General features: G+C 41.3%; 1 protein-coding gene across 8 annotated transcripts in view; it reads left to right on the top strand.

The window, feature by feature from the left end:
- Positions 1 to 25,679, top strand: part of LOC147114097 (rap guanine nucleotide exchange factor 6-like) — a 412,326-nt gene that overhangs the window by 239,642 nt on the left and 147,005 nt on the right. The gene's annotated exons all lie outside the window — the stretch shown is intronic.

Genomic DNA, 25,679 nt, shown 5'->3' with positions numbered 1-25,679 from the left:
CGGTAAATCTAAAGTTTCCTGTAAATATCGGGGCCTAGGAATCAGTCTTGCTGCTCTTCTCTGCACGGTGTCCCTGATTTTTATGTTTCCATTGTCCCTCAATGACTAAAGCTATGCACAATACTCAGTGCTGCTTGACCATAATACACTTTTAGCACTGTGATTTTTTTTTACATAGCGGGCGGGGTAGTTATAAATCATTTGCAGCTTGTGTATTTTCCTGCTTAAAGATTAAATTTCTTTATTACCCTGGCACCATAGCAATTTATGGCATACGTTGTATGTGCTTTTTAGTTCTTTGAAGGTCATAGAGTCATAGAGTTTTACAGCACAGAAAGAGGCCCTTCGGCCCATCGTGTCTGCGCCGCCCATCCATCCCTGTCCAGTCTAATCCCATTTTCCAGCATTTGGTCCATAGCCTTGTATGCAATGGCATTTCAAGTGCTCATCCAAATGCTTCTTGAATGTTTTGAGGGTTCCTGCCTCTACCACCCTTTCAGGCATTGAGTTCCACATTCCAACCACCCTCTGGGTGAAGAAGTTCCTCCTCAAATCCCCTCTAAATCTCCTGCCCCTTACCCTGAATCTATGCCCCCTTGTTATTGACCCCCCTACTAAGGGGAAAAGTTCCTCTTTATCTACTCTATCTATGCCCCTCATCATTTTGTACACCTCAATCAGGTCCCCCCTCAGCCTTCTTTGCTCCAAGGAAAACAACCCCAGTCTGTCCAGCCTCTCTTCATAGCTGAGGCGCTCCATCCCAGGTAACAACCTGGTGAATCTTCTCTGCACCCTCTCCAAAGCAATCACATCCTTCCTATAGTGAGGCGACCAGAACTGCACACAGTACTCCAGCTGTGGCCTCACCAGCGTTTTGTACAGCTCCATCATAACCTCCCTGCTCTTATATTCTATGCCTCGGCTAATGAAGGCAAGTATCCCATATGCCTTTTTAACCACCTTATCTACCTGTTCCGCTGCCTTCAGGGATCTATGTACATGTACACCAAGGTCCCTCTGTACTTCCTAGGGTCCTACCACTCATTGTGTATTCCCTTGCCTTATTTGTCCATCCAAAATGCATCACCTCGCACTTTTCAGGGTTAAATTCCATTTGCCACTTTCCGCCCATCTGACCAACCCGTTTATATCGTCCTGTAGCCTGAGGCTTTCCTCCTCACAATTTACCACCCCACCAATTTTCGTGTCATCTGCGAACTTACTGATCATACCTTTTACATTCTCATCCAAATCATTTATGTAGATCACAAACAACAAGGGACCCAGCACCGATCCCTGAGGTACCCCACTGGACACAGGCTTCCAGTCACAAAAGTCTAGTCATCCTGACCTCTGTTCTTGCACCTTTAGATATACATTTTCGTTGCTTGAAATATCAATATAGTTATGTAGAACTAGACATTTTTCATAACTTTTCTTTAACCCATTCATCATTTGTTTTTCTTCCTCCAGCTGTAAAACTGTTGAACCAGACAGCTGGCTTGCTCCCCAGGCCTTTAGTGTTGTTATTGTGTATGTAACAAGCTGCTAGAAGGTGTATGTATGTATATATGTATATAAAGGAAGAGGTTAAAGGTGATTTACTCTCCCAGTCTTTTCTCCTCCCAATGAGTTTGCCAATTTTCATTCTTGCATAGATTAGCATAGAATGCACAGCACAGAAACAGGCCATTCGCCCCAACTGGTCCATCCCAGTTTTTATGCTTCACACGAGCCTCCTCCCACCCCTTTTCATCTAACCCGATCAGCATAACCTTCTATTCCTTTCCCCCTCGTGTTTATCCAGCTTCCCCTTAAATGCATCTATGCTATTTGCCTCTATTACTCCCTGTGATAGTGAGTTCCACATTCTAACTAATTTTGACAAAGATCAGATTAGGAATATGCAAAGTACTTGGGAATTGTAAGCATAATCCCTTCTCTAATGTGTCACATTAGTGCATCATGGTTTTTCTCCCCCCCCCCCCCCCCCCCTGCTGTTTTATACCAAGTTAAAATTCAGGATGAATAATCCAACAGGAGAAGCTGCTTCCATTGTAAATACTCTGGGTTGTTCTAAGAATTTTAAAGCATGCTAAACAGCCTTTAAAAAGCCCATTCGCGAAATCAGTTCGTAGGAAGTCAGTGCAATTCACAGAATCACAGAATCACAGAAACCCCACAGTGCAGATAGAGGCCATTTCGGCCCATCGAGCCTGCACCGATCCCGCCCGATCCCCATAACCCCTACACCAACACATATCCCACCCTATCCCCGTAACCCCACGTATTTAATCCCCCTAACACTAAGGGTCAATTTATCATAGCCAATCAACCTAACCTGCACATCTTTGGACTCTACACATCAATAACGTATTTAGTGCATACATATGAATTTGGGGTTATATCAGGCTCACTTGTTAAGATATTGATGGATTGTCAGTTTAAAGTTTAGACATTGTTTTATTAAATACTTAGTTTTTTTTTCCTGATGGAACACGAGTTTTTCAAACCCTAAGACTTGCAGTGTGACTATTCAAAGAAAGTTCAGTGAAAGGCTAGCTGCTGACACAACACATTGATCGGGCCATTGATTTACAATGACTAAATAGGTCAAAATCGTTTTTTATTACATAGGATTCTGGTTTATTACCAGTATTTTTGGGATCACATTCTGCAACTCTTCATAATTGCAGCCACTGACTGGTTCATTGGTGATGGAATAGGACGAATTTTGTTTTTAACTATTGGATTTTGAGATTTTCAGACATTTTTTGACAAGTGTTTTGCCAATCACATTGCACAGTTCTGTCAATTTTTAAATTAAAACACAAGCCAGTGGCCTGCATATTGATATATGAAGTGATCTAGGATTTGTTACTCCCATGTTGGAGGTGGGTAGCAGCACTGCAGGAGGGAAGATTTGAAATGGAGAGGGAAGAAAGGCCACTCGAACATTTCCCCCCTCCTCAGCTTATTGATGAGTGGTTTTGGTAGACATTTGGGAGCAGGGTACTTGCCTGTTCTCTCAGCCAGCACCACCTACATTGTGCTGGATTGGGGAAAGTATGCAATGAAGAGGAGAATAACAGTACTCTTGATTACCTGCCTTCCTGTTGTGAATTAACATAAATGGTTAACTGCAGCACAACTGAAACCAATTTTCAAAACAAATATCAATATGTGAATGATCCGTCACTGATTCTTTCTTTGCGGGGGTGGGTGGGGTGGGAGGAATGCTTTAAGGGATTGAATAAAACAATACATGGACAGGGAAAAAAAGAATATAACAATACATGGACAGGAAAAAAGAAAAAAATTAAGAATATGAAGTACCACCTTTATCTCTGAAAGTTACCAAAGTAACATTATTTGAGAATTGGTACTATTCAGGTTGTACAACTTGAATGCTGACTGCAATAAATAAATGGTGTAGAAGGATACTCGTGCTTGCTGTCAGTGAACTCCTGCAATCAGCCATAATGTGCAAAAAATAGTTTAAATGTGAATTATTTTATATCTAATGCACTTCATATTGATTTTTTTCTTTCCTGTCCTTTTGTTGCTTTATTCAGTCTCTTGATGGAACATAAAAGGTAATTGTTCCTGAGGGAGGGTCGGAGATTCCTCACCCACACCCAAAAGTCAGCGGCATCTCATTTACATGTTTTTTTTGTGAAATTGATTTTAGTTGTGTTGTATTTAACCATTTATATTAATTCACAGAAATTAAAGGCAGACTTGTTTTCCATTTGTGGGCACTTCGTGTTCTGAAATATGCTGCTCATTTTCAACATCAAACAGCCTGCTGTGGAAATGATGAGCAGTCACTAGTCTCATTAGTTCTCCGAGTGAGTTCACCAAATCATAAGTTCAGAAAACATTGGTTCAAACTTGGAGCATCATCAGCACTGAATGTGAAATGTTTTCAGTCTTGACAGAATGGATGAGTACTTTAACACTTCTAGATTCATTATAATCTAAATTGATTGTCCTAACATGAAAGCTAAAGTTACTTTGATTGGAGTCTCTTGTGTTGTCATCACTAAAGAATAGCATAGGAAGTTACAACACACAGGATAATGTAGAGTGTCGTGTCACTTCTTATGATGGGATTTGTGTGGTCATCAAAGCTGATGTGTACATCTTATAACTTGAGTTATTCATATGTAGAAGAGATCATTCTACTGTGTAACATGGAGGATGACACACAGGCTGGAGGGTATTGCAAAACGAACACATTGAGATCTGGGTTGTCATATACTGCAAAAGTGAAATCTCAGATGGTCTAGAGATGCACTCTGTCCTTGAAGTATGCTTCATCGTGCTGATATATTATATGTTTCTATTTGTATTACAACAAAAATCTTAGGTCTGCTCACACTTGTTAATATTTCCATTATTATTTCCTCTGGCCATGATTAATATGGGATTTGCCTAAGTAAACTTGCTTTACTTTGTATCCCAGCTTGGCTACTATCTTGTTTTTATTATGCTTGTGGAAAGTATTTATATAGCTTCACAAGATGTTCTTAATTGAGTTTTTGTTAGAAAATATTTACCTTTTTAGTTTATAAATTTTTAGAATTTAAAAATTGTTGCTTGCTCCCGTCTGTTCCCACTAATGCTGTCCACCTGATGCTGTTCACCTTTGAGCACCTTGCTTTGTGGCTATTTGCCTACTGAGGAAACTACCCAATATTGTGAGGTTAGTCTCCGCTATCTTTGGAAGAACACTTGTTTCCCCTAATACTTATGTATAAGGCAGTCTTGATCAGTCTCCTGCTGCGTTACTTCATTTTCATTTCTGAAGAGCTGTGAATCTTTTAATCAACTTATTTAATGGTGAGGTGAAGTTTTTAATCAGTGCATTCAATCATGAAGTACTGAGAGTTATCAAACTTCAATACCGCATTAGTGAAATCAGCCTCCTCCAGGAACTTGTCCAGACCCCTTTTTGAACATTTGCAGTGAATTTGCACCGACTGCATGAGCTGGCAACCTATTCTGAAGGTCAATGATCCACTGGGAAAAGAAAAACCGCTGACATCTAACCTATTCTATACTTGCGTAACTTGTACGCATATCCCCTCGTTCTCCCTAATTTATCTAATTCAAATAATCTGTCTGCATGTCTAGCCCCTTCATCATTTTAAATAGTTTAATTGAGTCTTCCTGCAGTCTGCAGTATTCTAGAGTAAAAAGACCGAGTTCCCTAAGCCTATCATGATAGCTAATGGTTTTTAAACCAGCTATTAATCCAGTGGCCCTGCTCTGAATCTTTTCTAGGGTTTCAATATCTCCCACCATGTGAGGAGACCAGAACTGGACACAGTTATTTGGATTCAGCCTAACCAGGGCCTTATACATGGTTACTGGTGCTTTTTTGTTTTGTATTTGATCACCCTAGCTACAACCACACTTCCCACCACCCCTCTCCAGTAACCCACCCCTCTCTGGTCCTCCCAATGCCTCTCTTGTCCCCCTACTCCTTTGACCACCTTCTCGAACTTCTCTCCCTCTTAATCGGATACTGGGTTTTGTTACATGAAAGCATTATAAAAATGTAAATTGTAGTTGCCATCTCTGAATTCATACATAATCATCCATGTCTCAAATCTTTCCGTTACTGATAACTTGGCTAAACTATTCAGTAACTGCTGTGGCACTGTAGTACTGTCAGCCAAAAATCTCTTTATGGATTGGTGTTACTTACAAGAGATGCTGGGGAAAAAAGCCATCATTCTATCATTTGCCTTGGCTGAAGAAAGAAATGGTTGTGCTTAAGGGCCAAAACAGGCAGTCATTATAGTAATGAGATTATCTGATTCTGATCTGCTTTGGGCTACTGCTGCCAGAAGAGCGATTAATCCCTTTTGTTACTTTAATGGTGCCAAATTATCCATGTATTACATTTATAGTGGAGATAGAAATTAGAGAGAGGTGTTTGTGGGCGTGTGGGTTTTGTGCTACATTATTATTGGGGGTTTCTGTATTTAACAAGAACTTAATTTACTTTATTTTTATAATACAACCAGTAAACTATTTGTGAAAACCATTCTCAGCCCATTCTGATATACTTTTATGCTGCTTGTTTCTGTGGAGAGCTGAGGAATGCTTTTATATATTTTATTAATGAATTAATTTGGCACAAAACCATTGCATTAAATGTTGGTTGTTAATATTTAATCAATAAGTTTGGAGATGGCCATTGGATTCAGTGGCAAACCACTACCCACTCCTTTTATTTAATTAATGAATTAGAGATTTCATTGTAACAAATTATTGAGCCAATTGCTGCTGCTTTCTTTTAATTAATACATTTGGCGAGGCTCTTTCAATTGAATAGTCAACCAGATTCTCTTTGCTTTTATTTAATTAACTGATTTAAGAGAAACACATTGTATTAAATAACCTCAACTTGTATTAATATAATAAGTTTTGAATGGTGCCCATTGTATTGAATGGCTGCTCCTTCAATAGATTTGGGGAAGCCCATTGATTAAGTGGACGACTGGATTGACTGGATCTTCCTGGTGTCTATGGCTCAGCTACACTTTCTAATATTCTGTGTTGTGTGCCATTCTCCCACTAAGAGGGCATGCAGACGCAGCTTTGGCCAGTGGCGCTTTTGAACTGACCACTTGGAGTGTGCAAGAGTGATTTGGATTGAGGCATTCTGAGTGCTCGCTCTTTGCCCTCTGACACCATCACAAGGTGGCTGAGTTAGGATCAGGAACTAGTTATGTGAAGAGCCAGTGTGTGTGTGTGATATGTGACCCTTGAATTGTTGATGGGGCAGGTGTCTCTTACAACTTGCTGCCACCAGTGTGATGTAACTTTAGGGTACGTTAATGTGCCATTCTTTTTGCAGTGGTCTCCATAGACATCCTGTAAGTGGGCCTTGCATCCCCTATGAATTGTAAGCTGTAGCCCTGCGGTTTTCTGCGCCTATCGAGAGCACATAACCTAAGCACTCACACAATCCTCGACATTAGTGCCCTTTGTACTTAATTTCTCTCTAAACTACTCGAAAGATTATTGTTAATGTTATCATTGAACCACACTCAAACTGGTCTCAGATTCTGAATTAACCAACTAGATTTATTCATAGATGTTAATCAAGTAGGCCACATACAGAACAGCACAAGCTTATGTGCATTGACGGCAGTGAAAAGCCTGATCTTTAAAAACTACACTTTGCTTCTGACAACAGTGCATGTAGTGAGAGCCTTATTACCAACAGTCTGTAACATGATCCATCAAAACCCCTTTTGCTTCTGTTTCACCCGGGACCACACTTGTGGGTCAGCTTTTTTACTTTATCTGTTCCTCAGGCCGAAGGCTCAGGTCCCATTTGCCTTTGAACTGCCTGAAAAGCATGGTGATTTCTGTGGAGATGCAAGGGAAATGAATTCATGTTTCTTCTGACAGTCCCATGCCATGTTCAGTGATTCACAAAAGGGTGTCATTCACACTACCCAAGGGATGTCTTCCTGGTTCAATTAATACAAAACTATATGGAAGTTAAAGGGAAAAAAAATCTGTGTAAGCCAGACCTGCTGGATCTGGCAGTCATGTTGATCCTTAATTTCAAATTTATACAGTAAACATTCATATAGACATTTCTGCACTAAGCTAATTGTATTGCAAACAACTTATATACAGTGACAATACCATGGAGGTTGTCAGTCATTTTCTCCAAAATTAATCATGGTCCCTTACAATATTTTTTTTATTAACGGCATTAATCATTATACATTATGGGTTTAGTTGATTGTAAAATTGCCTGCATTATTCTAAACATGAAATGCTATGAAGTATTTTTCAGCCAATAATCTTCAGTACAGTAACAATAGCCTCTGTTGGAGTCCCTGCCCTTCCTTTTCAGCAGCAGGTGATACCTTGCCACAGGTTACCCGATAAATAGGGGGAAAAAACCAAGACGCATAAACGGCGCATTACGTCAACCCATCATTTAATTTATATGGCCTAGAATTTGTGGTCGGGATGACGGCAAACTGACAGCGTTCGCCGTCATTCCACCTTTGAAACTGACCGGAATTTCGGGATTTGGCACATGCGCAGGCACATGCGGAATTCCTGAAGTTGCTGTCTGTCATTGGTAGCTCTGAAACAGGCTGCGCTATGCCCCCCTCCCCTCACCCCCACAGAGCCGGCAATCTGTGTAATCAGCCAAACTGACAATCTTCGGCTCTTCCGCCGTAATAACGCTGTTAAGTTCCCCACTAAAAGTTAGACCCAAAGGAATTAGGTGCTTTATTACTGCTAAACAAATGTTAAGGGCCTGGAACATTTTAATTTTGTGCAATGTGAAACTTGTCCCTTTTACAGGAAACTTTGTGCTATCCGGCACCGACGGGACCGAGCTGTAGCCGTTCCCTCAAAACTGCCGGACAAACCAGCGTTAATGTTGAAGCATACGGAGCTTCAGCTCCGTATCTGGCAACAAACACTGCTTCTAAACAGTCGGCCGTACCTTGGAAGCGTCTCTGTTGCTTAGCAACAGCTTCAGAGAGACTTTGCAGAGCCTGACTGTTGAAAAAAAAACTAACAAAACGGCTCCTGATTTTTGCCGGTGGCTCGAGCTTGCTGGACATTTAGCCTCCGGATAACACAAAGTTTCCTGTAATACAAAATTCAAATTTTGAAGAAACGTTTCAAAAAAAAAAAAATGTTTACATTTTTTTTTTGAAGTTTGTCCATCTTTATTTTGGGTTTGCCTTTTCCCCATGTGAGAGCCCCAATCTTTATTTTGCTCTTTAACATTATTAAAAAGTTAGAATTTTAAGAGTATATTCTTCTTAGGCAGTCCCTCGGAACCGAGGATGACTTGCTTCCACATTAAAAATGAGTTTGCAGGCGACTGATCGAGTCCAATGCGGGACCTACCGTCTCTGTCACAGGTGGGGCAGACGGTGGTTGAAGGGGCGGGTGGGTGGGGTGCTTGGGTTGACGTGCGCTCCTCCCTCTTGCTCCCGGCGAAGAGACTCGAGTTGTTCGGCGCCTTCCCAGATGCTTCTCCTTCACTTTTTGTGTGGTCTTGGGCCAGGGATTCCCAGGTGTCGATGGGGATGTTACACTTTTTCAAGGAGGCTTTGAGGGTGTCCTTGAAGCATTTCCTCTGCCCACCTTGGGCGCTCTTGCCGTGCCAGAGCTCCGAGTAGAGCGCTTGTTTTGGGAGTCTCGTATTGGGCATGCAGACAATGTGACCCGTCCATCGGAGCTGATTGAGCATGGTCAAAGCTTCGATGCTGGGGATGTTGGCCTGAGCAATAACACGGACGTTGGTGCGCCTATCCTGCCAATGGATTTGCAGGATCTTGCGGAGGTGGCGTTGGTGGTACCTCTCCAGTGCTTTGAGGTGCCTGCTGTACATGGTCCATGTCTCTGAGGCATACAGCAGGGCGGGTATCACTGCTGCTCTGTAGACCATGAGCTTAGTGCCGGGTTTGAGGTCCTGGTCTTCAAACACTGTCTTCCTCAGGCGATCGAAGGCTGCACTGGCACACTGAAGGCGGTGTTGGACTTCGTCGTCGACGTCTGCCCTTGTTGACAGTAGGTTCCCGAGGTATGGAAAGTGGTCCACGTTGTCCAAGGCCTTGTCGTGGATTTTGATCATCAGGGGGCAGCACTGTGTGGCGGGGGCAGGTTGGTAGAGGACCTTTGTCTTACGGATGTTTAGTGTAAGGCCCATGCTCTCGTACGCTTCGGCGAAGGTGTTGACGATGGTTTGGGGTTCGACCTCCGAGTGAGTGCAGATGCAAGCGTCGTTTGCATACTGTAATTCGACGACAGAGGATGGGATGACCTTGGATCTGGACTGGAGGCGACGGAGGTTGAACAGTTTCCCGTTTGTTCTGTAAATTAGCTCCACTCCAGTGGGGAGCTTACTGAGGGTGAGATGGAGCATTGCAGCAAGGAAGATTGAGAAGAGTGTTGGTGCTATGACACAGCCTTGTTTGACCCCGGTTCGTACATGAATTGTGTCTGTGGTGGAACTGTTGGTCAGGATCATGGCTTGCATGTCGTCATGAAGCAGGCGGATGATGGTGACAAACTTTTGAGGGCAGCCGAATTTGAGGAGGACACTCCATACTCACTTCCTTGTTGGCTGTCTCTGAGAATTCTGCATTTTGATTGGCTGCTTGGACGTCGCAACAGCTTGCATAAGGGGATCCCCACTAAATTCCATTAATTTGAATTAAAGGTCGGAAAACCCGAAGTTCTCGACACATCCTTGTGTGAAGCGTACTGCAGGGCCAGCAGCGAACGCCTTCGCTTCGCCGCTGACTGCAAATTCCAGGCCATTAAATTTCAAGAATGAGCAAGTAAAAAAAAAAAATCTTTTGTTTTGATGTAAGATTTGAAAATAATAAAACATGTCCAGTTGTAAGTTACAAATTAAATGCTGTGCCTTTCTTTTCCAAGGTGAAGAATTTGCATCATGTACATGATTATGGAAGTTCTTAACCACAGAACAATAGTCACTGCACCCCATCAAAGAAGAATTGTGTGAAGTGCTTTGAGATGTTTCTTTACTCTACAAGTCTGTTCAGCATGAACAGTGCGTGCATTATATAAAGTAAAATTTGCATTTATATAGGTCTTTATCATGTTGAAATGTCTTAAAGCGCTTCATACAATGATAAACTGTTGAAGTGCAATGAGTGTTGTTAATGTAGGTTTATCATGCCCTGGAGTAGTAGTACATTTATAGTGTTCCATCCATCTTACTTAATTCTTCCGAGAAGTTTTCTTATTACTTTCTGCAGTGCTTTACCTGTTGTCTGTCTTGTAGAAAAAGTGTTGTCAATTTTCTTGGTAGCCACAGTGGACAGTGTTATGATTTCTATTTGAGCAATATCAAGTGTTTTTGACAAAAGGTGTATGAAGGCAGATTCAAGCATGGTGAGACCATGTGTGTTTAGATTATCAGATAATACTGTCTGAGATTAAGGTGCCAACACAGGACAACTGTTCAAAGTTATATACCTTTTACTTCCCCTGCCCAACTCCCTTTTCCACTCCATGCCAATTTTCTCCTCTAGAAGCTGTTGATTTCTTGCTGGAATATGGTTCCATAGGCATCAACTATTCCCCAATATCTTACTCCAATGACCACCCTTTGTGTGTGAGCCTTGACCCTGAGTGTCAGTCAGCTGTTTGATCACTGGAAAGCATCAAGGCTGAACTGATTTCTATTTTCGCTTAACATGGTCAGTTTTTCCCAACCCTAATGTGGGTACTAAGGCCAATTGTAGTGCCTGTCACTATACCCTGGCTGAGATAGACACCGTTCTTCCATGCCCTTTTTTGTTAAAGATTTTTTTTCTCTCTTTTATACTTCTCTCTGCCTAAAGCAAACCATAACTTGGTCAGAAGGACCAATCTGTTCATGTTGTTCGTAACTGGCTCCTAAGATGCGAGTGCAAGTGTCCTCAGATAACACATTCAGTTGTCTTTTTTCCAGTGCTGGGGAAGCACCTGGTCTTTGCTTATTGGAACTTCCTGCTAACGTATCTGAGATTGGGAATTTGCCATGTGCAAAACAGAGTGCAGCACATTTGTTTGTTTGCCGAGCATCTCAAAGCTGGTACATGTGGCTGCATGGTGCAGTAGCTACTTGAAATAAATCAGCACCTATGTTCTTTAGACATTTGCTTTAATTACAGTGACTGTTTAGTCTCCAGTAGTGGTTTTACATATTTATGTTGCTTTATTATTTAAGTAGCATCAACCTCTGAAAATTTGGTAAGGAAACTTTGGGGTACGGTTTGTAAGTGGTGATTTTCTGTCCCTCAGAAGGCATTTTTACGCTTGAGCATGTGCTTTTGATCTACATGAAACTCAAAACACCTTTGGGTTAATTTCCTCTAATAGTGAACTGGTTAATATGTTCACTCAAAATTCCTTTGTACACTGTTTTAATGCATTCATTACCTTGATTAAATTAAATGATGTTAACTCAAGATTTTAAACAGGTAAAATAACTGTTTTAATATACTATACAAAGGAATTTCACAGAGGTGTGTTAATCAGTAAAATTAAACCTCCTTGTGTCAAACTGGAAATCTGTAGTGTAAATGCAGTACAGTTTGGCATGTTGTACAATGAGTGCTGCCTTTGGGAGCTGTATAAAGAGGCCCTCAGAGAGGGATGTGTTATACACAAGATGACAAGTTTGGATGAAGAAGGTGCTTCAGTCCATTTGATTTTATCCTTCCAGACTAACATCGTTGCCATCTTCCGAGTACAGCCGCTAGCTTTTCTTAAATAAGTCCATTGTCCTGGGCGCAGTCGCTGTTCCGGACAGTCTGTTCAAGCTGTTGGTCACTTTCCGTGTAACGACACTTTCTGTGCAAAGAAATGCTTCCTGATGTTTGTCCTAAATGTGTTCTTTACAACCCTGAACTTGTGCCCTCTTATCATGCTGTCTTGTTTCAGGTTAACTTGTTCTATCCAGTTAAGTATCCTGAACACCCCTGAGATGTCTCTCTGAGGCTGAAGAATCCAGTTTATCAAGCCATGACTCATAGTTCCAACCTGTGACACCAAAGGGCTCCCCCATTTCAAAAATAGTTTTCTTCCCCTCTTAAAGTCTCAACTACTCTACAAGCAGTTGCCCATCCAAAACCATAAGCAAAATTCCCTTTCCAACCTTTGCTACTATTGAGCTAATCTTTCAGAGCTTTGTGCAGAAGTGGTGTGAGGTGACATTGCAATCCCTTGTCAGAGGAAGTCGTTCACTGTTTGGCCATTTAATTCTGGAAGCCTGCTAATGAATACTTGTCAGTTGTTTAATGCAGTTCCCTATTTGCAAGGGCACTGTAAGCTGTGGTTGTTGTGAGAGAAAGTGCCTTGGGATGTTTTACTACGTTAAAGGCACTATATAAATGCAAGTTGTTGTTGAGATGGGTGATTTTTCACCAATCCTACAATCTTCAAGCTTTAAAACCCATGCTGGTGTCAACTAATCACTCTTTTCTGATTTGCCCTCGTCTTCTCTCTTACTCTTTTCAATCTTGTGTAATTTCTTTCAATTACAGGCTGTGGCCTTTCACTTTAGTTTCTCAAATAGTATCCTGTATTCCAGTCAGTAAGGGAAGGGCACATCTACATAATAATTTATTGGCTACATTTTATAGTAATGCACAATGGATTTTTTGGTGTATTGATTTATTTAACCCAAAAGGTAATTTTAAACGAAACTCTCCATTTTTTTTAAATAACAGGGCGTTATGTAACTTTTGCAGTAATTTATTGGCCCGTATTTGCCGATCACAGGCCTCCTGTGGGCGGAGGCCTGCGATCTGGAAAAATCTGCGCCCTTACCCGAGGGCTGCTGGGACGCACACGCTTCCGCTCCTGGGCCTCACCAAACTTGAAGTATGCAGGGCCCACGTATCCCAGAGGCGCATGTAGTTCACAGCGTCCCTGGGATCACGTGGACCATGGGGAGCCAATCACAGAAGGGATTCTCCCTTCATACATTTGACAGGAAGACCTGTCAAATATATGAATGGAGATCAATGAAAAAACATAGTAAAACTTTAAATAATTTTTTTTTAAATCACATTTTATAAAATGACTTGCAATTACAATAAATTAAGTATTTTGAACAAATTTAATTTTTTGAAAATAATAATTAAAGTTTTTTACAGGGCTAAAAATAAACTTTTTAAAAGATAAATCAGTGAATTTTTAAAAAACGTTTTTTTCAACTCTTATCCTGGTAAAAGCAGGCCTTAGCAGGCGTAAGAATTGTAAGGGTTTTCTGCGGGCGGAGGGTCTCCAAAAAGCGGAACCATCCGCCCGCAGAGGCCCTTCTCCAGGGCAGCTGGAGGATCTGTTAAGACCATTCTTGACAGATCGGAAAAGCTGGTTTTCAGCGCATGCGCTGTGCATACCTGAAACCGGCATTTCCGATGTCCCTACGGGTGGGTACACAGCGCGTACCCACCCGTAGGGATCGGAATATCCGGCCCACTGTGTTTAACGTTCAGCATCCAAAGAAAGAGAATTGATATACTACAAGGAAGCATGCTCTTCTCTGCAGTGCCATCTGGAAAAAAAAAAGCAATAAAAAGTCATTAATTATACTAATGCATTTTATTCTTGTAATTATTTTATGATTAATCACTCTATTAATGTCAGTTAGTTTAGCATGATAACTTAAATACTTAAACATGGATCTGATATTCCTAGTAAAAAAAATTATTTTTCTATCTTTTCCTGCCAATTTTCTCCCCTCTCCCCATCCTGTTGACTTCATGTTCAATGAATGCTGTTACTTTACTCGTGGATATTGTTTATGTGTAAGCCTAGGCAGTGAGAGTTGGCAGACTAATTGACTGTGGGGTAAAGCTTAGCTCGATCCTCCTCTCCCTCAGTATCCACAAGTGTGTGCTTCCAGCAAGTCGGGAATGGGACCTTGACAGTTTATTTTTCCCTATTTCTTCCAAACAGAGTTGATCAGGCCTATTATAAGAACTTTATCAATTCCCTAGCTGAGATTAGCTTCTTGTGGCAAACTTTTAAAAATATGATTGATGTTTACTCACGTTGGTTCTGGCTAGCCGAGAGTTGAATAGTTTTACTCGTGTGCTGAGTTAATTGCTGTCATATTGTAAGTGCATTCCCAAGCCTTCCCCTTGTGTTTGGGACAGGGCAGTAGCTGTGCAACGGAGGAAGTCGTGGAAATGCATCTCCGATGCAGAAGTAAACTTCTGTGTTTCAATTACAAAATTTGTAGAAAATTGTGAATTCTGTTTTTAAAATGGTTTATTTTTATTAAGTTGTCATACTGTGGAAGAAAATGATTTTTGTGTGTTCGGAAAAGAATTCTCCACGCTAGGGTCAAGCGGTGAATCCTCTAACGAGAGTGTCCATGGAAACTAATAACAGCGCATGCACTCCAACATTGTGTGCGCTCTTTGGGAGTATCTTCAGATGGGAAGAGCTCAATGAGGGCATCAAATTTGAAAAGTCTTGTCGTTTCAGCTCCAACAGAGGAACTATTGTTTAATCATTCTCTAAGTAAAATGTTTAAAATGACAAAGTGAAGCAGCTGTTACTAGGTTATTCAGTGGTCTCTCTTATATCCGTTCTTCAAACCCAAGACAATAACTGTCTTGTATTAAAAAAAAAATTAATGGGGAGTCACTCATGGGAGCAACATTTGGCCATTCCAATGAATGGTTTGGTGTTCTGATCATCGTTTTGCATTCTATTTAATGTACCCACAGAAAGCGAGGGTACCCTCTTGTGTGTTGGATGGAATCAAAATTGGTGCCACTTTGAATGATAAAAATTTGTACATCAGTGAAGTGCTTTGCTTTGTCATTTCACAGATGTAATTATATAATTTTGAACTGTGTGCCCAACCCCCCTCATTTGATTTCTGTTTCCAGAAAGTGAAAATTTCCATTTGGAAGAGGGTGATTGCACTGACTAGTAGTGGGATGTTGTTGTTTTTGTATCTTTTACACTTCCCTTGGAGAATAGTGTGAAGTAGTGGAGGGATTCACAGGCTGATTAACAGTCTGACTGACCGCAACCAACTTTATACCAGCCGATAGGGTGGATTTTATGGGCTGCTACACAACTCCTACAATAAGGGGGTGGGGCGGGCAACCAAGCCCACCAGACGCACATAGCTTGCTGGGTGTCAACCCAGAATTGAAAGCTGGAGCTTCGGACTCTGCTAGCTGGGACTGTTTTAAGCGAGGTTCAAACCCTGCACCTTCTGACTCGGAGGTGGGAACGCCACCACTAAGCCAAAGGCTTGCTCCGAAGTAGTGGGATATGGGTGTCCCACTTATACTAAATTAATGTCTTAGCCCAGTCATTTTAGAGAGATGCTGAATGATTGCCAGCGGAGAGTTCGCCATAGAAATTATTCACATTCCACAAGGCGGTGATGTCCGTAATTTGCGCAGGGTTTGTGTTATATGGAAGAGGAGTAATATACCAACAAATAGAAGAAACTTCATGTTGGAGTTAGATTGGACAGTATTACATGCAGCAGCAAGCATACGAACAATGACTGACGGGAAAAGACCCTCTGGTCCATCCAGCCGGTCCCACAGAATTGTGATACCTTATGTATCACAATATATACACTCTCCACCCTACCCAAAAAACATGTGATCTCCTGGGAGAGATGATTAAAAACCCAATTTGGGAGGAAAAATCTGGGAAATTCCTCTCCGACTCACATAGGCTATCAAAAATAGTTCAAGAGATCACTCTGGTGCTGAATTCCTCACAGTACCTACCTTTTGTAACAAAATGGAGTATTAAGGTACACATTCTGAATTATGGTGCCTCTCCCCAGTCCAAACCTACTTGAGCAGTCGAACGATAGATGATTGTGGGATTTATCACCTCCTGCGATGTATGCGGTCACTACTGTTACTTTTATTTTTGTCAATTTTTTTTTCTTTTCTTCCGTAGACTACTAAAGGTGCTCATTATTACTGGGATATGGTTTTATGGGCCATTATTCATGTTTGAGCCTGGTTGTTGAGTGCTGGCAGTCTATTTGATCAGAGAAAGCATCACAGTCAAACCCACATGTTCGCTTTCCAGCATTTGTTCATTGGATAGTGATTGATTGATTCCCCACACTGAGACCAGTTGTATCTCCCTGGCAGAGATCGGCTAACTCAGCACAGACCAGGAACTGAACTTGGACCTTTTGACGTATATGGCTTTGTACTATGCTAGAAAGTTTTTACGCACTAGGCTATTTGATTGGCTGTCTTTATTTTCATTTAATTACTCGGGAACAAAATCTGGACAAATGTATGTTGACCAGGATGAAGTGTAGCAGGCTGTAAAATATGTATTTTTCATGCAAAAATAGGTGAGTTAACCATCCTAATTTTTAATAAAGAAATTGATGCCTAGTTACCTTCAATTTTATGAAAAATCAGGTGGGTTAATGTAGAGTAATGCTAATAAATAAGGCTATATTGAAAATATTTTTTCCCCAATCTCTGAAGTCAGTTAAGTTTGTCTCCATCTTGTCTTGTATTGTTCTTAAAAAATGGTAACAGTGATCCTTTTGCTTTTTTGACGTAGTAATGAAATACAGGGCATTTATGTGGATGTTTGAAAATTCTTTAGGAAATATATAATACAATGGCAATTACTGTACTTTTACTATATGCAGTAGGTCAAGGCAAGCACACTATAACCTATAATGCTTATGTGAAATAGGACCATCATACCATTATTCAGCACACAAGGAGCAAACTTTGTATTAATTTGCATCCAGTGCTTCTGAAATTGATCCCAACAAAGCATACAGATCAGTTGCTTTGTTTTGCCCAGATTGGTAAATGATACTATTTGCAATGAAGCGATAATGTGAGCTGCTAAATCCTTTGTGACTAGCGTTATGAAGTATTCTTCTCATTAAAGGAAGGATAGCTGACAACATTTGCATACTGCTGCCAATTTAACAATTAACTGGCTTGCCACCTGCTTTAGGGTCAGACCTCCGCTACTCGTATAATGGGCTGATGCTCTAGGGTTTTACTTGTGCACTGTTTGCTGTATGGCGCCATTACTAAATAGTAAATAAAAAATGATGCTAAAGTTGACGCCATGCTCCGTTCCAAAAATAAGAAATGCAGATCAGATCAAATGCAGTAATCTGTAGCACATAAAAATCGAACACCCAATCCAATAAACCATTTTTCTTGGTTTTGCAGAGAATGCTGGGAGCCTTGGAATGAGTTACACAGTTGTAATCTAATAGGGGCACAGGTGATATCAGATATTGCTAAAGTGCAGTTTGAGTGGCTCATCAGCACTGTGAACCCAGAGATTCGATTACAACCTTGAACTCATTGGTGTCAGTTACCTTTTTTGTAAAATCTATTTAATACAGTTTTTTGTGTCTGAAGCCTAATGCATAAACTTTCTAATTGATTTAATATAGGCTGTGATTTGAGGTTCTGGTTTTTCACAGAAATATTGAAGTGTGGCATGTAAATTATAATCAACAACAATCCCGTGCGGGTTTCCCCTCTCGTAAGTAAAAACCCACCTTCTCCTATAAGCTTGGCCATATCTCCACAAATTCTGGGCCGGGACACAGGAACACTCAATTCACTTGCTCCTGCTTCATAGTTCACTCTCCATCCTGCACACCCCCTCACTCCCTGCCTTTACTCCTCAGCCTAGTGGGCAATATACTATTAGCATATAATGGTTATGACTGCTTTATCATACAGGGAACCAACAGCAATTATACCACATGCATTAATTCGGTATGAGGCATCATCACATATCAACTACATATAATTCCCTGGCTGGTGACATCTGCTCTGATGTGCACTAGTGGCATAAGAGGAACCTAAAACTGAAAAGCTCACCCCACCAATTCTACTTTTTTAACAGGAAAAAAAAACACAAGCATTTTTTAAAATCAAAAATAAACCCTGGCATTTATTTTTTAGGTACAGTGGCTTAAACATTATATTATCAGTTGTTGAGCTTTGTGAAAAATTGAGCCGCTGTTTACATAAGTGTGTGTGAGAGAGAGACAGACAGACAGCGATGCTTCATCTAAAAGTGCGATTTTAGTGCCTATCGACCTATCTGAATCCAATTAATGCTGGCCAGTCAGGCACACATGAATTAAATGAAATACCAGGTCTGGGTGATTAAGATCAGTAAACAAAGAACCCATGGCATTGCAGTAACTGACAACAACATTTAAATAAAGCTAGCATGTGAAATCCTCTAATGGTGCAAATATATACGTTGTTCAAAAAAAACTTGTACTTGCTCGAGTATAGTGATTTGACTGGTTGGTACCCACCATGGTATTATGATATTTGTTGCATGTATTTTCCTATTTAGAATTATGTCCCTATTTTCTATTAAGTATTTGAGGCAATCACAACTTCTGCATAATTATACAAAAGTGCTGGGAGAAAATTCATTATACTATGCTATCTTAAGCTTGATTTCACATCACAATTTCTACTGGCTTCTGTGCTGGATGTTGTGTACACAGAGAAAGCAGTTATTCATACCAGTCTAACTCCTAATAAGTAACTTTAATATGAATAGTGTTATGTGGTCAACATTTCATGAATATCACTTAATATCCAAAGAGACAATGGAAAAGATAATCACCTGGATAGTGGAAGAATGTAAATGCCTTTTGAAAAAAAAATCATCAAATTAAACTGGAATTATATTTGTTGCCAACCATTCTTTGGTGGAGATGAGAGACTACACACTCACTTGCCCTTTCCACTCACACAGATCATTAAAGGTCACAGTATTGCTAATATTAACTATGTAATGGAAGTGCAAACCATCCGATTTGCTGCCAAATTAAGCTTCAGCAGGCGACCAAATAGCTTCTGTTAGTGTATTTATCGACGTTTTGTTTCCAAACCAGCTGCAGCGCCTATTGATCATTGTAGTTACATCCTGGAATTTCAGTTTGAATTTCAAAATTTGTCCAGCTGATAATTATAGAGAAGGTATACAATGTGTAGCCATGAAATACAATTATATCCCTTGGGTAAGCTGATCTGAGTTATGATTAGGACCACAACTAGGGTACAAATCATCGATGATAACTTGTACTTGTATAGCATCTTTAATGTAGAAAACACCCCAAGACCCTATGCAGATGGAGTAGCAATAGACCAAGCCATAATGGGAGAGTTAGGAGAGGTGACCCAAAAAAACATAGTCATGGGCCTAGAAATTCGGTATAGCCGCGTTTGGGGCGCTAGCCCTGGTGATGCGCAAAGTTTAATGCCAGACGCAATTTAGCGCCTCTAAAGGTGATTGCGGCGCTAAACCAGGCGCTGCATGCTACTCCTAAGGCGCTAACCCAGCGGCGCAACCCAATTTCGCCGTGGCGGGGCGCAGCAAGGATGCTGTTAATCACTTTCCCTGAGACACACTGGTGCCGGCCAGCTCTTAAAGGGGCAGGTCAATTGGCATCACCAGACACACTCACTGCCTTGTAGGCCTTCAAAGCGGTGGGAGCCTACCTGTGGCGCACCAGCCTAGCAAGACATGGAAAGGGTGAGGCAGAGGGCGGAACGCCTCACTGATGGGGCATTGGATGCTTTGGTTGGCGCAGTGGAATCAAGGCCAAGGAAGATGGTCGGAATGTGATTTATGTTTTGGACAGTCTCCCGGGTGTGAGAGGCAGCTATGTGTCAGTGTATTAGTTTTGCTTTCTGTTGCCATAGCTTTCTCATGTTTGAAAGAACCACATTTTGTGTAATGAAACACTTTCTTCATTTACAATGGCCATGCCTGCTATTTACATGCATCTTGCCCTTCACAGGCTTGGGGGTATCAGACCGGTTCCATTCCTGTTCTTGGAATGGCAGCAAGCATTCCGTGAGAGGGGCCTAGAAGCTACTTCTGATCAGCCTCTGACGCGCAGCCTGAGAAAAGCCGCTCGCGTAGAAGTTCAGGCCAGCAGGCATCTTCTCAGCCACCGACAGAGATGTCCTGCACCTTATCTGAGGCTGCAGATCTGGCTGAAGCAGCTGGCACAGCTCAGTCACCACCTCCTTTCTAAATCGCAGCCTTCTGACACACTGCTCCTCCGGCATGTTCATGTAGGAAAACTGCTGTCGGAAAACCCTGCCAGCATAAGGTCTGCTGTGGCGACGTCTGTTGGCCCTCCTCCGTCTGGCCACGCCCGCCCCCCTCTCCCAGCATCTCGGTGCCCTTTCCAAATGATTCAGCAGCAGGACGTTCCCCTCCAATGCAGCCCCCATAATAAGTGCCCACAGGAAGGTTCCCCGTTGTCAAGGCTCACCAACAGCAAGGTGATGGTCAGAAGGCTGAAGATCGTCTGTCTGCGCTGGCTCAGTGGTCAAATGGCTGTGTGTGCAGCTCAGCAACTCTTTGTAGCTCTCGAGGAAGTTGTGCTACAAAAATGGCTGCCGCTTTTAAACCACGCCAGTCCCCTTTAAATAACGCTCCTCCAGCCCGAGAACGACTTGGTAAGGTCCAGGTAAGCTGTCACTATTAGCGCCAGGCGCTACGGAGGGGGGTGCCACTGAATTTCCGGTCCGGGGCGCCTAAAAGGCGTTGCACACTCAAATGACGTCCTAATCAGCCTGCGCCCATGAGCGGGCGCTAAGATTTAGCGCCGGCGCTAAATGCATGCTCAATATGGGGCGCTTGCGCCCGCCCGGAAATTGGCTAGCGCCCCACTTCTCGGCCTCTTTAGGTGTTAATCGGTGGCGCTAACAACCGAATTTCTCCCCCATGGTTTTTAAAAGGTGAAGAGAGAAATGGAGGGATTTAGGGAGGAAATTACAGAGAATAGGAGGCGAGGAAGTTGGAATTTATGGTGAGTGGAGCATTGGCGACTGGCAAAGAGGATAAAGTTTAATGTAAACATTAATTTTAAATGTAAACCCTATTAATCTGTGGATTGGTTCAAGAGATACTAATTCAGTTACTTTTTTGAGCCATTTTTTCCTATTATTCCCTTTCTCTTTGCACCTCTTCCCCCATCTGAAGCTAGGCTTGTGCTGGAGTACAGGATGACGGGTATCAGTGATACTCCAGTTACAGGACACAGTGTGATTCAGTGTCTTCAGTGAGTATTAGCAAGCTATTTGAGCGCAAGTGCGCTCAAAACCAAGACTGACCTTACCCAACAACTACTCGAGCACTTACGCACACAGTCCGACGGGCGTTATCCCTTGCTAGAGAATTTTTGCTGCCCAAGGTGGAGTCAGATGGATGCCAAGATATCTGTGTCAGCTGAAGATTTGTTTTTCTCCTTGAATGTCTTACACCAGGGATTTTAGCGTGAATCAGCTCAAAAATATCACAACTGAGTCAGATTTCAAACCATGGTGGGACAAAAACGAGTTTAGCAGGTAAGCAGGAGGGACAGTGCCTAATGGAGCAGGACAGTTTGGGTGCTGGAGTAAGTGAGAAGAAACTATTGAATAGTACATAAGTAAAATGTTAACAGAAGGATAGATATTCACTTCAGGGAAGATGCAGACTAACTGTTTCTAATGTTTAATATAATTATCAACAGTTTTAATTTAAATATACTTCTGTCTTGCTTTAACTTGTTCTACTGAAGCATATGTTGTTGAGTTGATTACCTGGGAATTGGCAAATTCAGTTGCTTTAAATTGTCCAGGTCTTGTATGGATAGACATCACTGTTGGAAATCATTAGGGACATTAATGCCTCTTGACCACAGACCACATTATTCTCATTAGAAAATATCAAAACATAGTTCGCTGTATTCACTGATTGATGGACCAAATGGCTGTTTCTGTATTTAAACACACTAATGATTCTAAGATTCAGGTTTGTGTGATGATATGATCATGCAGATATTGTAAACACAGGAAAGAGTATACTACAAAGCAGTAACATATCAAGTGGTCAAACTTTGCTAACATCATTGAACCCCCAAGAAAGAAAATGATCTAGCTCAATTATAAGATTGTGCCTCTTTATTCTAGATTTCCCCACCAGAGGAAATCGTTTCTCTGTATCTACCCTACCTTTGCCCTTTCTCCCCGATCCAAGGCTCGTTCCCAGCCACTTGCTGCTTTTGCTTTTTATTCAATCACCTCTAAAATTTTTTTAAATGGCCAAGTTCTGACTCTACAGCCTCCAGTCAGTTCAGGCTCTTTTTCTGCTGCACCCTTCCATCTGGTCCCGAGGTATGCTATCTTTCTTGCAACATATTGGGGATCATTTTCGCCATCACCACCTTGGTGAAAATCTGGCAGAACAGATCGCCCAATCATTGTCAAACCCGCCTAATTTTCATCCCATTAATAATCCCTGTTGTGTTTCCAACATCTGTCATGCCTCAGAGTTCTTGATGTCAACCACAGCACCAAGTGGAAAGCATGCATTTTGTCATTGGGAGGAACTAAAATTAACAGCAGTACTGACGGAGGGTATGGAGGAAGTAACCTGCTGCCATTCATAAGGCATGTAATATGGTATTTTTGATTTGGGCACAGAAATGTTATTGCAGAGACCTTTAAACAACTACACGTCTAACATGAAATTGGACTTGCATCGCAAAACGTAAAAGGAAATGAAGGAAAATCAAAAGTAATCAATTAGAAACCAAACAAAGGTCATTTGAAATTGACTGCAATGAACTTTCTGCACCTATTCAGCAGCATCGGCAGACTATGATCATGAAACCATGGACACACTGGGCAGATAAATTGTGTACTGTATTAAAAGTGACAGGCAAACAGAACAAAATGCTGCAGTAATAAAAATGCATACGATTGAAATGAATCGAGAAAAAGTCAAATTGAGAAAAAAGGCATGAATTTTCATCACAAGCAAAACAAAAAGTGCCTTTTATTTGTTGTAAAGTTCAGGTCTTTTATTATAAAAGCAAGATCGATCTTATTTTCTCCAGTTTCCAATCTCGCATCTATTTTAGGGCTTCAACCAGTGCTGTTTTGAACTCGCTGCCAGAATGTGGTTAAGCATGGCCAAAGAGTAAAGCTCCCTCTACTATTCCCTCTTGTCCCACGCCGTCTCCCCAAAGCTCAAGATCTGGTATATAGGTTGGAACTCAAGCCACAGTTTTTCTTAGTTGAAATTATAAAATGTGTGCTTAATATGAAATTGAGAGTGAGCTCTATGGGGTTTGGTAATTGAGGAGGACTGTAAAAGACTTTAGGAAGACATAAGTAAGATTAAAGGAACTGGCAGACAAGTGGAAAATACAATTTAATGTGGATAAGTGTGAGTTAAAACATTTTGGGAGTATACACTCAATGGAAAGACACTGAAGGGTGTGGATGAACAGAGAGACCCGAGGATTCAAATACATAATTCCCTGAAAGTACAAGTACAAGTATAAGTGCAGGTTGATAAAGCCATAAAAGGGCAATGCAATTTTGGAGGTTTTTAAAAATAGGGGCATAGAGTACAAGAGTGAAGAAGTAACTATACATTTGTAACTATACACCATTGGTTAGGCCATAGTTAGTGTATTGTGTGCAGTTTTGTGCACCCCATTATAGAAAGCACACTAAAGCCATAGAGAGTGTACAACTTAGATTCATCAGGATGATGCCAGTGATTTGGGGGGGGGTTATTATGAAGAGAGGTTTTAAATACTGGGACTATTTCTACTAGTGCAGGGAAGCCCAAGAGGAGATTTATTGGAGGTTTTTTTAAATGATGAAGGCTTTTTGATAGAGTAAATAGTCAACGAGTCAGAAACTTAGGGTCATCAATTTAACATTTTCACCAAGCGTGGGGAGAGAAGTTAGGAAAAATATCTTTGTGCAAAGGGTTGCTGGAACATGGAATGCTTTGCCTCAGGGAATGGTTGAGGCAGAGACCATTGCATCTTTTAGGGGAAAATTGGATAAATGTTTTTGAAGCATAACTGTTTTTTCACCTCGCCCCGGAGATTACATGGCTTCTGGGTAGGGTAGGGAGTGTATGTATTGTGATGCACAAGCCATCACAACTGTATGGGACAGGCTGGATGGACCAGTAGGATTTTTCCTGTCTGTCATGTTTTGTATGTTCGTAGCAGAGGAAGATACAAGACCATTGGAGAGTATTCCCCTCTGCCCATTTTTAAAAAGTGCAATGGGAGCTTTTACATCCACCTGAGAGCAGATGGGGCCTTGGTTTAACGTCTCATCTGAAAGACGGCTCCTCCAAAGGTGCAGCACTCCCTCAGTACGGCACTGGTGTTGCTAGATTATCTCTGAAGTGGGGCTTGAACCCACAGCCTTCTGATTCTGCAAGTTGTGCTGTATGTAACTAGTCTCCCATTATAAATGCCTTTGTAAAGCCATTTGAGCTTCATTTATGTGATTTTGACTTTATCAGAATTATTTGAGTGAGATATAGCCATATAACTGTTTTATCTTATCTTGAGGAAAATCTACTGTTGAGTTTAAATATGGTAATGTACTGTAACAAGCCATGACATTAAAATGCATATAGGAAAATCATCATGCATCTGCTCTTTTCAGTTGCGTATTCATGCAGTATGTATTAAACAGGCTTGTGATATTGAGGCATTTATGACCAAGTTAAGTGAGGTCATTAGTACTGCACCAAGGTCTGAGAAATCTACACTAAGTCAATACTGAAACCTGACTACAACCTGCTGCAATTTTTAAATGGAGAGACTTTTGTCGTCCCGTCTACTTTGTAAGTGATGGTGTTTGTTCATCTCTCAATAAAGATTTAGGAATCACACTTCATTTTCATTAGCACTGATTTGAAAAGAAAAGGAAACTACTGAGTATATCTATCCTGGGAGGGGGAATAGTTGGGATGGGATGCAGTACTCACCATTTAGGATTTTGATGTGCATGATTGATTGATTACAGAAATCTGCTGACATGCACAGACCAATATCCACATTTTGAAAACCGCTGTCCCCATTTCGAAGTACTTATACTATAATTATCTCAGATAGCTGTCAAAGCTCAACTGCGATGGCTTATTTCAGATTCAAATGCAGAATGCAGGTCATTTTTGTTCTTAATGGCTGTAAATTAAAAAATTGAGTGACTGAAACTGTATTTGTTTCATAAACTGTAAATTATATTTTGATTTATAAGCTGTGCGTGCATACATTTTAGACACCAATTTTATAAGTGCCC

The sequence above is a fragment of the Somniosus microcephalus genome, chromosome 8 (genome assembly GCF_052327205.1).
Source record: "Somniosus microcephalus isolate GS21.2 chromosome 8, FLI_Smic_1.0, whole genome shotgun sequence".
Taxonomy (NCBI): domain Eukaryota; kingdom Metazoa; phylum Chordata; class Chondrichthyes; order Squaliformes; family Somniosidae; genus Somniosus; species Somniosus microcephalus.
This window is presented reverse-complemented; position numbering and strand designations above follow the sequence as displayed.